The following is an 11,938-nucleotide window of genomic DNA, read 5'->3' as shown; positions in this document are numbered from 1 at the left end:
ACTTGCTTTTTCTTCTCATTAGTTAAAAAAAATAAAGGCTTGAAAATAACTACGAGTTTTAGCTGTGTACAGAGGGATACCTGCCGTTTCGCAGGTTGATGAACGTATCACTTGCAGATCTGGGAGCGGGGAGGGAATAGAATTTTTACTTATCTCTGACTATGTGAGTTTCACTTCAGAGTTTACATCCACATCAGGGAACTGCAAAGAACAGCTGGCAAGGAGTGACACTGAATACCTTGCTTCTGTTAGTTGTCTGTTGGTACAAAGGCCTTTCTGGTAGGCAGAGTGGGAAGCGGGTGGTGCCCAAATGGGCACTCTGGTTCCCTCCATCCTATTCGTTTTGGAAAAGGATTGACTGAACTCCAGTGGGTTTTAAAGACGGCCTTGAGACTCCAAACACCATGAGTTTTACAGGAACCAGAGTTTCCATCTTCCATGCTTTTTAGATCAGTTTTGGATTTTTGCTTGGGGAGCGGAGGAGCGAGTCTCCTGACAGTAAGGCGAAGGTGCAACCTGAGTTTCCTCAGTGGGATGCAGTTTTCTCAAAACTGGCTGCAGTTTGTCTTCTTGCTGCTTAAAATCCAGCTCCACACTATGGAGAATACATCCACTGTTCCTGCATGTGTCACAATTACCTGTGCCTTGCCCCGTCCCATAGGAAAGCCCTTCCCAGTGGGCCTCTCCTTTTTCCAACTCCTGAATGACCCCCAAGAGCACTCGGATGGTTTCTTGGCTCGAACTGATCAAGTTCTCCGTCCTCTGAAGCTGTGCTTTGAGGTCGACCACTTCCCTATGAGGCACGATTTCTTGGCATTCTTCCCCTGCAGCCGCCGCCATTGGACTGGGCTGGCCCCCGCGGCCCAGGCGGGGCTTCAGTGTGCACCGGCTGCTTGCTGCATTTGGGGACACGCACTGCCTGCGGGGCGAGCAGGCCAGAGCGGGGCCCGCGGGGGCCTGGAGCCCATTGACGTGTGCGGCTTTCCGTGGGTCCTCGTCCACTGGGCACAGCGACCACTGGCTCAAGGTGGCAGAGTTTGACAAGGCAGGCTCTGTGGCCCTGGCACTGGGGGCGGGTGCGTAGATGGCGGCAACCTCAGTTTTGAACGCCCTCCTGAGGCTGGGCGGAGCGGGCTCCTCAGAGTCTGGCGTCCGGGGTCCTGCTTTGCTGTCCCCTGCAGCTGGTGGTCAGGCCCCTCGCCGGGAGGCCGGGTGGCTCGGGAGAGGAGCTTCTCCGTAGCGGAGCAGGTCGGGGCTGTGACAGGGCTCTGCACAGTTGACGCCCGGCGGCTGCTGCGCCGCGTTCACGTGTTCCTTAGAGTGGAAGACCAAGGCCGTGGTCTTGTGCACCCGCCCCGCGCCGCAAGGCCGGGCCATCTCGGGGTGTCCGCCCGGGCTCTTCTCTTTAGCATCCGCTGGGAACCCATTGTTTTGGCTTTTAAAGGGATCCGCGCCTGGGAGGCTTTTGCGGTCCATCGGGAACTCTGGTAACACTTAAGGTCGGACGAGGTCTGCACGCCTGTGCTCTTGGTGACCTTGGGAATGGACCTGCGCGCAGGCAGCGTCATGTACTTGCGGTAGGCCGCTCCGCAGGACGCGGGCTTGGACTCCCGCTTGTCCCCCTGCTGTCCCGAGGAGAGCTGCCAGTCCCTCTGCTCATTCTGCGCCTCGCAGATATCCTTAAACCGCACCTGCAGGGCTTCGTTGCCTTTTTTAATCTGCCGGTTGGGATCCAGGGCGTATTTCATCTCCAGGGCCAGGCGGGCGGCAGGTTCCACTCCGCTCTCCGATGCTGCGATTATGCATTTGCCACTGTCCTTAGTGACCGTGCTTCCTTCCCTGCTTATAGATAAGTCGAGGTCGGTGCAGCACCTGGCTGGGGCATCTCTCGCCTGGACCCTGGCAAGCCTGACGCGGCACGGAGCACTCGGGAGGAGCATCCGCGGCAAGACTCGCCTGGCTGGCGCGGAGGAAGGTTCGGCTCCGGGGACCCGGCCGGCTGCGCGCCCGCCGCCCGCCCCCTCCACCGCCGCCGGCCTGGCCCGCCGGGCCTGGCCGGCCCCCGCGCGCAGCTCGCGTCCCTCCGGCCCGGCTCAGCGACGCGCGCGGGGAGGCAGCGGCTCGGCCCGCTCCGGGGACGCCTGAGCGCTCTCTCGCTCCCGGCGCGGCGGAGCCAGCCACAGCCACCCGGCTTCGTGCTGCTCCGATGTCCTCATTTACTGCAATTGTCTTCTGCCAGATCTCCGCGCCAGGGCCGCGAGGCCGGGAGGGAGCAGGAGGGAAGTCCTTGCAGCCGCTCCCGGGTCCCAGCTACTCCGCCAAGCCTGGTGGCCAGAGGAGAGGGCCCCCTGAGCCGCCCGTCCGCCGCCTGCGCGCCTGGCCCGCACCCAAGATTATCTGATTTAAAAAAAAGTAAGATCCAATTATTTGCTAGCTATAAAAACCTCACCATAAATATAAAAACACAAATAAGCTAAAAGTAAAATGATAGAAAAAGATACAGTATGCTAACACTAATCAAAGAAAGAAGCGGTTATAGTAACATAAAAATAGATTTTAGAGTAAACAACATTACCAGGCACAAAGGAGTCAATTCATCTGAAGGACATAATGTTTATGCATCATGCATGGTAGAGCTGTTTATTGGATGTGTAAAAAAATTTAAAGATAATAAAATGAACAATATTAACGTTATCGAAAGTTCAGCACTTGTCCCCAAGGCCACATCAGAAGAATGAGGACAAGTGGTTTGAGAAAAAAGAAAGAGAAGTTTATTAATTTCACCGCAAAAGAGGAGAGCCGTGGACTAGTGTCTCAAAGACTGCCATCCTGTCTTTAAGCAGAAACACAGGGCTTTTGAAAAGGGAAGGGGGTTGGTGGTTGGGCTTGTGTCTACATGACCAGTGTCACATATCATATCATGGCTTTTGCCCTTTAAGTGACCTTATCTCCAGTGATGGCAGTCTACTGACCCTTGTCCAGGACAATTCTGTTGAGTTGACTCCTGTCTTTTAAGATACTAGAAAACAAATAGTGAAGAACATTCTTCTGCCCCTTTGATTACTGGTCTCAGGGAAGGAATGCAGGTTTTAATTTCCCAAAAGGGTGGGGGTTTTAGAGAGACAACTCTTAAACATTTCATTGTCCATTGTTTTTTTTTTTTTAACCTTTACCTCTATTATACAACTACATAATCAATTTGATAAAAAGTTTGTTTTCAATGGCTTAAAAAAATTGATAAAATGAGTTGCCTAAAATCAGAAATAAATGTCCAACAATAAAATTGTAATGATTTTTAACAGAATTTGAGTTTCTAACTTGCCCAGCTTTAAAACAGCTTGTATTCTTGCAACAAAAAGAAAAACATTTCTGATGGAACAATGACGAAAGGAATTATTATTTCATTTACAAAAAATGTCAATTCATGACCTAGATCAAACTTATAATATAGACATTTTTAATCTTTTATATTTATCAAAGAATAATTTCAGCTAAATATGAAAAAAGTAGTTTTTATCATGATGGATAGTACTCCAACTATGTCAGGTCAAAATTCTGGATTTAATGGAATTTTAAAGCAATAGACTGATATTTCCCTTTGTTGCTATATTCTACTATGTGATACATATTAAAAATATTTGTGTTCAGTTTTTACAGTGGACTCTACAAAAAGCATCGTTGCTGGATAGAGTGTTACAACCACTTAGTATATACATGCAAGCTCTATCAATAATCACCATTCTATGGAACTGATGAGAGAAGTAGAAGGCAACCAAGTTTTTAAATGGCAGTCTGTACTTACATCTTCTCACTAATATATACTGTCTAAGAATGAGCTAAACAAGAAAAGCCAAAGAAACAAAAGGTGTATTTGTGATCTAGCTAGACAGGTGTGAGAACTTATGATGAAATTGAAACTTTTCATAACACGAATCAATAATGATGACTTTACACATTCTCCCAACATAAGTCAGGATGCCGAAGATTTTAATTTTAATTGTAACTGGCTGTGTTATACAAATTGAGTACAAAAACTAGAAGACAATTTGAAAAACCTTTATTATTAATCAATTTTAAAAGGCTTTTCAAATTATGTATTGCCTCTATGAATTCGATGATAATAATATTGAGTTGACAACAAGTATTAGTGAATTAACCTGGACAGACATAATTTTGAAACTGATACGCTTTTACTTCAAAGTCAAATGAATTCTTCTGAAAGCTTCAACCAGTTTTGTCACTGACTTAAAGGAAAATGAAATTCTGGCACTTAATTCAGTTATTGGAAAACTTTTAATTATGTTTACAACAACTTGGTATGTGGATCTACTTTCTCAACAGTAAATTTTATTAAATCTAAATACGGATCAAGCATTTCTGATAACTGACTGTATGAATTGAGACATGCTGTAAGTGTAAAATATACACCAGATTTCAAAGACTTGGCGTGGGAAAAAAAAGAAAAGAATACATCTCAACAACTTTTCACAGTGATTACATATTTTGGATATACTGGGTTACATAAAATATATCACACATTAATTTCACCGGTTTCCTTTTTTTTTTTTTAGTGTGGCTACCAGAAATTTCTTAATTACATCTGTGATTCTTATTTTTATTGGGCAGCACTGAACTAAACCAGGACCATAGAGTTCTGCCCAGGAGGCTGAGACCATAGACTTCCAACTGGCTACGACAACAAGCATCCCTGCCCTTGTCATAGACTCGGACCATTTCATTATCGTGAGAACTAAATGCGCTGATACACATAAAGTGCATAAAAGGTGTGGCACCTGTCAAGAGCTATATAAATGTTAGCTCTTATTGTCGTTACTAGTGTTACCGACCAAGATTTATAGAAATACAGTTTAACACAGAAACACATCAAGAAGAGTAATGCTTGGCTCAGATTTAAAAAGCACACATCGGGAGTCCACTTGCTCCAAGCTTCTCGGGTGTGGCTCCAGGAAATTTTTTCGATATAAAAATACAAATATAAATAAATAAAAATGCACACATCACCAGTAAATGATCAAATTGTAAAAAGCTGAGGACCCTCTGCGATCAGTGCTTCCAACCAGAGCTGTGGCGAGGGTAAGGCAAGTGAGGCGCTTGGTGTAAAATGTAAAGGGACGCCCAAAAACTCAGTAATCAAGGTAAATAATATACTAATGAAATCTTTTAATCCATCAGAATTCATGTAAAACACATACGCAATGAGCAAAACACCAGAGTTTAAAACAAAGAGCAGTGGTTTTACTGATTTCGGCTCTGAAAGCCACCACTGCCGATCCTGCCCCAGTGGCCTTGCGCTGGACTCGTCGGTGTCCGACCCTTAAGCGAGGATGACGCGATTGCGGCGACAAAGGCACAGCACTGTGCAGGGCCCAGAAGCGCCTTTCATTTCCCGCAAAGCGGACCGACCCCGGAGAGAGCGGTCTGCGCGGCCTGGCGGGAGCCGCCCGCAGGGTCCTCTGGGAAGGGAACGCCCAGGCTGCGCTGCGGCCCTTCCCGGGATGCCCTGCGGCGGCAGCGCCCCCTGCTGAGCGGTTGCACCTGCGGCTCTGCCTCCCGGGAGGCCCGGAATCGCCGCTATGGACCCCAGCGGGTCAGAATTCGCCTCGAACTGGAGCACCGACTGCCTCGGCGTCCACAACACCCTGGACTCCCTGGTGTTGGCTTTGTACCTCGCGTAGGTCCTGAGTGTGGGGCTGTGGGTACGGCAGGGCCCAGAGGGGAAGGGGGGCCTAGCACACCTGGGTGGGCTTGACTGCTCCCTGTCAGTACCTGGTCCCCACCTGGCATCCAGGCCCTGTCCCCGCCCCTCTACCCTCCCTTTGCCTACCCACCCCCCACTTTCCAGCCTAGGGAGAGTGAGCTTCCTTAGCAGTGAGGCCATACTTGGCCATCCCTCCCTCACGTCTTCGTCCTCTTCCTCCCTGCTCCCCTCCTTGCCCCCCCCCCCACAAACAGGCCAGATGCTCCTGTGCCCACTTCCTGGAACCTAAGCGGTATTTCATAAGGAGTCATTATTATGACCATCATGGTGATAGTGGTAGCAGAGACAGCGATTAAACTTAAGTGCTTACGTGCAGGTCTATACCAGGTGCTTCACCAGCATCAGGTCCTCACAACCATGCTGTGAATAACATAGTGTTGTTTGAACTGAGTTTCAAAGAGATTAAGTAATAGCCATGGAGTGATGGGGTTCAGATTCAGACCTAGAGCTGTCTGACCTGATTCTTGAGCTTAACCTCTCTGCCTTGCTAGCAAGACCTCAAAGGGTCATGTGTAACTTGGGGCTCTAAGTGTTTCCTTTAATAGGGTGGAGACCATGTCTCCTTTACTACCATCTTCCCACTAGAGTTTAGCATGTAAATGCTCAAAAAGATGTCCCTTAACCGCAGTACCCAGGGCCAGATACTGCCCCTGTGTTCCCCTGAAAGGTCAGCTGAAGATAAAAGCTTTAGCTTCTGTCACTTATCTCCCCTAGGCTAACCTGTTAACCGTCAGAGGCCTCTGCCTGGCCTGCCTCACCAAGCAGGAATGGCAGGTGACAGTGCCACCAAGACAGTTCCACCATTGTTAACCAGTTGGAGAGTTTTCATTGCAGGCAAGCCCCCCCACCCCGAGCTAAAGCATTCATGGCCATGCAACCTTTACTCTGGGGGCTTTACCAGGTCACAGGCAGCATCTTACAGTGGGAATTATAAGGCACGGGAAAGAGGGCAGGCAGCCATGGCACGGGACTCTGCCTCCGACCTCAGGTGTTGGGCCTATCCCTAAGGAAAACGGGGATCTGGTCAGTGGCTCTCCTGCTGCCCCTGGTCCCCAGGTTGCAGCATATTGTATGTAGCCCTTCCCACCTGGGAAACTCTCTCGGCCCTCTCTTCCACCCGGTTTCCAATGGCATGCACATCTGGCCTCTGCCCATCTCCTCCAGTAAATGGATCCTGCGTATCCTCTGTCTGGCTTTTGGTCTCAGCTCTTTCTCCAAGATGCTTGCCCACGCACCATCTCCTCTAACTCCTCTGACATCCGTCCCCAGCTGCATGAGGCTACAGACACTGCTCCCAAGCCAAGACCAAGTCCTTATTCCTACGGAGTAGACAGCCTGGTTGATGACCCTGTGGAAGGATGAGAATTAACCGCATTTCACAGGGAGGAGACGGAGGCTCAGCAAGGGATCCTAGCAACGGGGCAGACACAAGGCCTGCAGCACCCTGCCTGGCACCCAGGCCACATACTTCTTGCCTAACTTCCCTAACTAGAACTTCCAGTAATATGCTGAATAGTAGTGACAAGAGTGGACATCCTTTTCTTGTTCCTGATATTGGGGAAAGCAGTCAGTTTTTCACCACTGAATATGATGTCGGATGAGTTTTTAAAGATGTTATTTATCATGTTGAGGAAGCTCCCCTCTATTCCTAGTTTGCTGAGAGTTTGTTTTTGTTTTTTTGAGAGTAAACTACAGTCATGGTCTCTGTCTTCATGGATTTTATGCCCTAAAGGGAATGTAGTGGTCATTAATTCAGCAAGTGTTATTTGAGGCTGACTCAATGCCAGGCACTTAGGGATATGGGATCCTCTCCTAGGAGCAGAAATTAGATTTTTAATACCCAGGCTGGAGAAATTACTGTCTTCAATGTCCTTAATCATAGCTTGGCCAACTGTATAAGATGGTGAATGGAGTTTCTGCCTTTGATTTATTCAACCTCTCAGCTGGAAGGGGGTTCCAGCTGGAAGGGGGTTTTGCCACAGCCAGATTGGAACAACTAGGCTTAGGGGTGGGAGTTGTGGAGAGTCTCTGGGTCTAGACCACAGCTGCCCAGGAGAAATATAAAGCAACCCACATGTGGAATTACACATTTTTTAGTAGCCACATCAAATTAGGGGGAAAAAGTCAAATTTTAATACAGAAAATGTGATGTCGTTTCAGCACTTAATCAATCTCTGAAAGTTCTTAATGGAATAATTTACATTGTCTTTTTCTCATTACATCTTCAGAACCCAGTGTACAGTTTTTACACTGAACGCACATGTCCATTCCAATAAGCCCTATAAGTCCAATAAGTCTCCACTCTTTCACCACACCGAATTCCCCAAGAAAGAACCATGTCCTTCATTCCAACTAGCACTTCAAACATCGGAAGTTCAAGGCCAGGAGTCTTAAAGACGTATGTAGGATGTGCTTCTGTTACCTGTTACTAGGCATTGATACCACTATGCATGTAAAGATGAAAGAGCCCCAGGGAGTGTCGTCATTCAACTCACGGAACTCTAATATCATGTGCATTTTTCCGCAGACGGTGGCCGTGGCTGAACAATTTAACGAAGCAAGTAAATGTGTCTTCTACCTATGTTACCCTGACAAACCCACGTGCCTCAACTGTGGCTTTATCTGCTGCCTCCGATGTATCAGCTCACTCCAGAAGGACCCCATTGGGGAAGGTGTCTCATGCCCCTCCTGTTCCGTGGTCACTCAGGAGAATGACATCCAGCCGGATTACCAGCTGGGGAAGTTGGTTTCCAAAATCAAGGAACTAGAGCCCCAGCTGAGAGCAATTCTATACCAGAGCCCAAGAATGTGGAAGTTCCAAGGAGGGAATCTGTGCAACCTGCTCTCAGCCCGTCAGTGGCCCTGGGAAAAGCAGCTGTTATGTCCTCTGAGTATCAGTTCTCACCTCTGAGCATAGATCAGAGACAGCTGGAGATTTTGAAGGAAATACAATATTTAGGTCACGTCCTAGCCCTGTGCTGTCCAATACGGTAGCCGTCAGGGGCTACTGAGCCCTTGAAACATGGCTAGTGCCCCACATGGAAATGGGATATGTGCGCTTGTATGTTATTTAAGGTATTTTTTGCATATTTCTTATTACTTTTTTAATGTGTCTACAGAAAAAGTTTAAATGACATGTGGCTTTCATTATATTTCTTTGGGCAGCACTGACCCAAAACATGGCTTCTTAAACTTGAACATGCCTTAAATTACCCTGAGATCTTGTTAAAATGCAGATTCTGATTCTATAGGACCAGGCTGGCCTGAGAATCTGCATTTCTGATGCTTTCGTATTTTACATTATTTTATTATAAACAAGATTGTTTTTCCATCGTTCAAGATATTTATTAGACATCTATATTTGGACTGAGTCCGTGCTCAATTTTATCATTTTGAGAGTAAACAACAGTCATGGTCTCTGTCTTCATGGATCTTGTGCCCTAAAGGGAAAAAAAATCTTTCATAAAATAAAAAACTTAATGTAAAAAGAATGCCTACTATAAGAGAGGCTTGTGACAAATATATTCATTCATTCTCTATATGAAATTTGACTTAATTAGGGACTCCTGGGAAGTCTCTTCGGGAAAATCCTGATTAAGGGAAGGAGGGCAGCTTAAAGAAGTGTAAGTGAACGAGATCATTGAGTCTTTACGTAGAGGTGGCTTATGGTCTGTGTATTTGCTGATTTTCCCTTTTTCTGTCTTTCCACAGTGGACATGACCTTGAACGTCGACACGGCCAACAGTTGACTCATCATTTCTGTGGACCTCTCAGACGCCATTGCTGGGAAGTGGACGCGGGGACAAGCAAAGAATGGGACCTGGGTGTTTGCAAAGAATCTGTCCATCGACAACGGTCAGTTCTGTCTTTAGAACTTGGCTTCTGGACTGTGGGTTTGAGAAAGGAAGTGCTCCTCGTGGCCAGCACCGTGCCTCTCACTACCCGCTTGGTGAGTCCCCGGTTACACCGAGTGGGCTTTTTCCTGGATATGGATGTTGGAACCATTTCCTTTTATAACCTTAGCGATGGATCCCACGTCTTCACATTCACTAAGGTGTCTGCTGCAGAGCCTCTGCGTGCATTTTTTGCTCCTGCAAATTCAGTTAACAATGATAGAGGCCTCCTGAGTATCTGTCTTGTGATAAATCTGGGCACTGCCAGGTCTCCAGTTCATCCTGAGCAAGGCAGATAAACTTTTAGCCGCAAAAACCATGTAGAGAAAATTACTTTGTGCTTGAAGCTAAAAACACATGTCCCAATTCAACACATGGGACAAAGTTACAGCAGAAACATATAGATCGTTTCATGAATCGCGAATATAAATTAAGTAGACATTTCAAATATTTTGGGCGAGGCAAGCGCATTACATGTAACCAAAATGTTTGTACCCCATAATATCCTGAATTAAAAGAAAAAAAACAAAAACAAAGATATATCACCTCTCCACCTCTCAACACACACTCTTCTCTCTCTCTGCTCTCCCTCTGCAGTTAATTCCAAATTATTCTTTAAAGCTCATTTCAAATGAGCTGAGCTTTTTCCAACAAGCCTTCCATGCCTGCCCTCTCCACAGTCTAAGTAAGGCCTCAGTCCTTTTAATCTCTCCTATCACTCTTTAATGTCTTTGCAGTGGTTATCAGAGTCCGTGCTTTACAGTTATTGGTGTGACTAGTTAGTAAATTTCCATCTCTCCCATTGAAATCTAGGTTTTGAGAGAGTGGGGCCTGGGTCTCTTTGGTTGTCTGCTGCCCAGAGCTAACTGAGTGCCTTTCCCCTAGGATAGGTTCAAATGCTATTTGTTGAATGAATCAAGTAAATGAAAGAGTGTCTTTTCCCCATCCATGGCAGAAAACTGTTTCACTGATTCATTCAACAAAGTTGAGTGTGTCAAAGTCTGTGAGAATCAAATGACAAATCAGATACAGACTCTTTCCTGGAAGTTCCTGGAGTCCAATGGGAAATAAAAGGTATGTATTGAAATAACTATTATAGGATACTGTAAGGGAAATCATAAACTTTTTTAGTAAGGTCAAATTTTAATGCTACAAAGTTGCCAAAGAAAGCAGATTCTCCATGTGAGAAGGGTTAGGTGGCCTCACTGCCCTAGGCTTGTGTGACGCCCTAAGTCAGCTGGATTGGAATCTCTGGTGTCACAGCATGGGTGCTGGGCTTCCAGGTATTTAACCTATTTCTGCAGCAGTCCCCTCATCTGTGCAAAGGTCAGTTTCCTACTGGAAAGGGAACCATGTTTTTACACAAGATATTTTTAGCAGAATAGGGTAAGTTCGATGATACTGAATAAGATAAGCACATGGAAAGACGTTCAGCATTGTTAACCATCAGGGAAATGCAAAGGAAATCCACAATGAGATACCACTGCACAGATGTCAGAATGGCTGACAGAACAAAGATGGCAACACCAAACATTGGTGTGGGTGTGGGGAGTGTGGTTACTCATACAGTGTGCTGGTAGGAATGTGAAATGCTATGGCCACTCTGGAAAACATACAGTTTTCCAGTTTTGAAAGTTCCTTAAAAACTTAAATGTGCAACTACTGTACAAACCCAGAAAGCACACTCCTGGGGATTTATTCCAGAGACATGACTACTTATGTTGATTCCAAAATGTGCACACAATGTTTATAGCAGCTTTATTTGCTATGGGCCCAGACTGGGAACAGCCCCGATGTCCTTCGACAGGTGAATGGTTAAACAAACTGAAGTAGGACCGTAGCACAGAATACTAAGCAATTGAAATAAATGAGGTATAAATACCTGCAACAATCTGGAGGAGGAGGTAGGGAAAAAGCTGGTGTGGCTGGAACAGGGGAACGTAAAAGCTCCTTGTGCTAATGGAAATGTCCAGTAATTCGATTGTATCCATGTGAATATCCTGCTTATGATTTTATACTCTAATTTGGGGAGATATCTTTGGAGAAACTGGATAAAAAGTTGATGGAATCTCTTTATATTAGCTCTTAACACTGCGTGTGAATCTACCTTTATCAAAAATTCAAACAGGGCTGGGTGCGGTGGCTCATGCCTATAATCCTAGCACTCTGGGAGGCCGAGGCGGGTGGATCACTCAAGGTCAGGAGTTCGAGACCAGCCTCAGCAAGAGCAAGACCCCGTCTCTACTAAAAAAAATAGAAAGAAATG

At 46.3% G+C, this 11,938-nt stretch overlaps 1 pseudogene; it reads right to left on the bottom strand.

Annotated features, from left to right (window-relative positions):
• Nucleotides 1-411: 411 nt before the first annotated feature.
• LOC105823618 lies at nucleotides 412-1,940 on the bottom strand (annotated as a pseudogene).
• Nucleotides 1,941-11,938: the final 9,998 nt, after the last annotated feature.

The sequence above is a fragment of the Propithecus coquereli genome, unplaced genomic scaffold, assembly GCF_000956105.1.
Source record: "Propithecus coquereli isolate 6110/MARCELLA unplaced genomic scaffold, Pcoq_1.0 Scaffold686, whole genome shotgun sequence".
Taxonomy (NCBI): Eukaryota; Metazoa; Chordata; class Mammalia; order Primates; family Indriidae; genus Propithecus; species Propithecus coquereli.
This window is presented reverse-complemented; position numbering and strand designations above follow the sequence as displayed.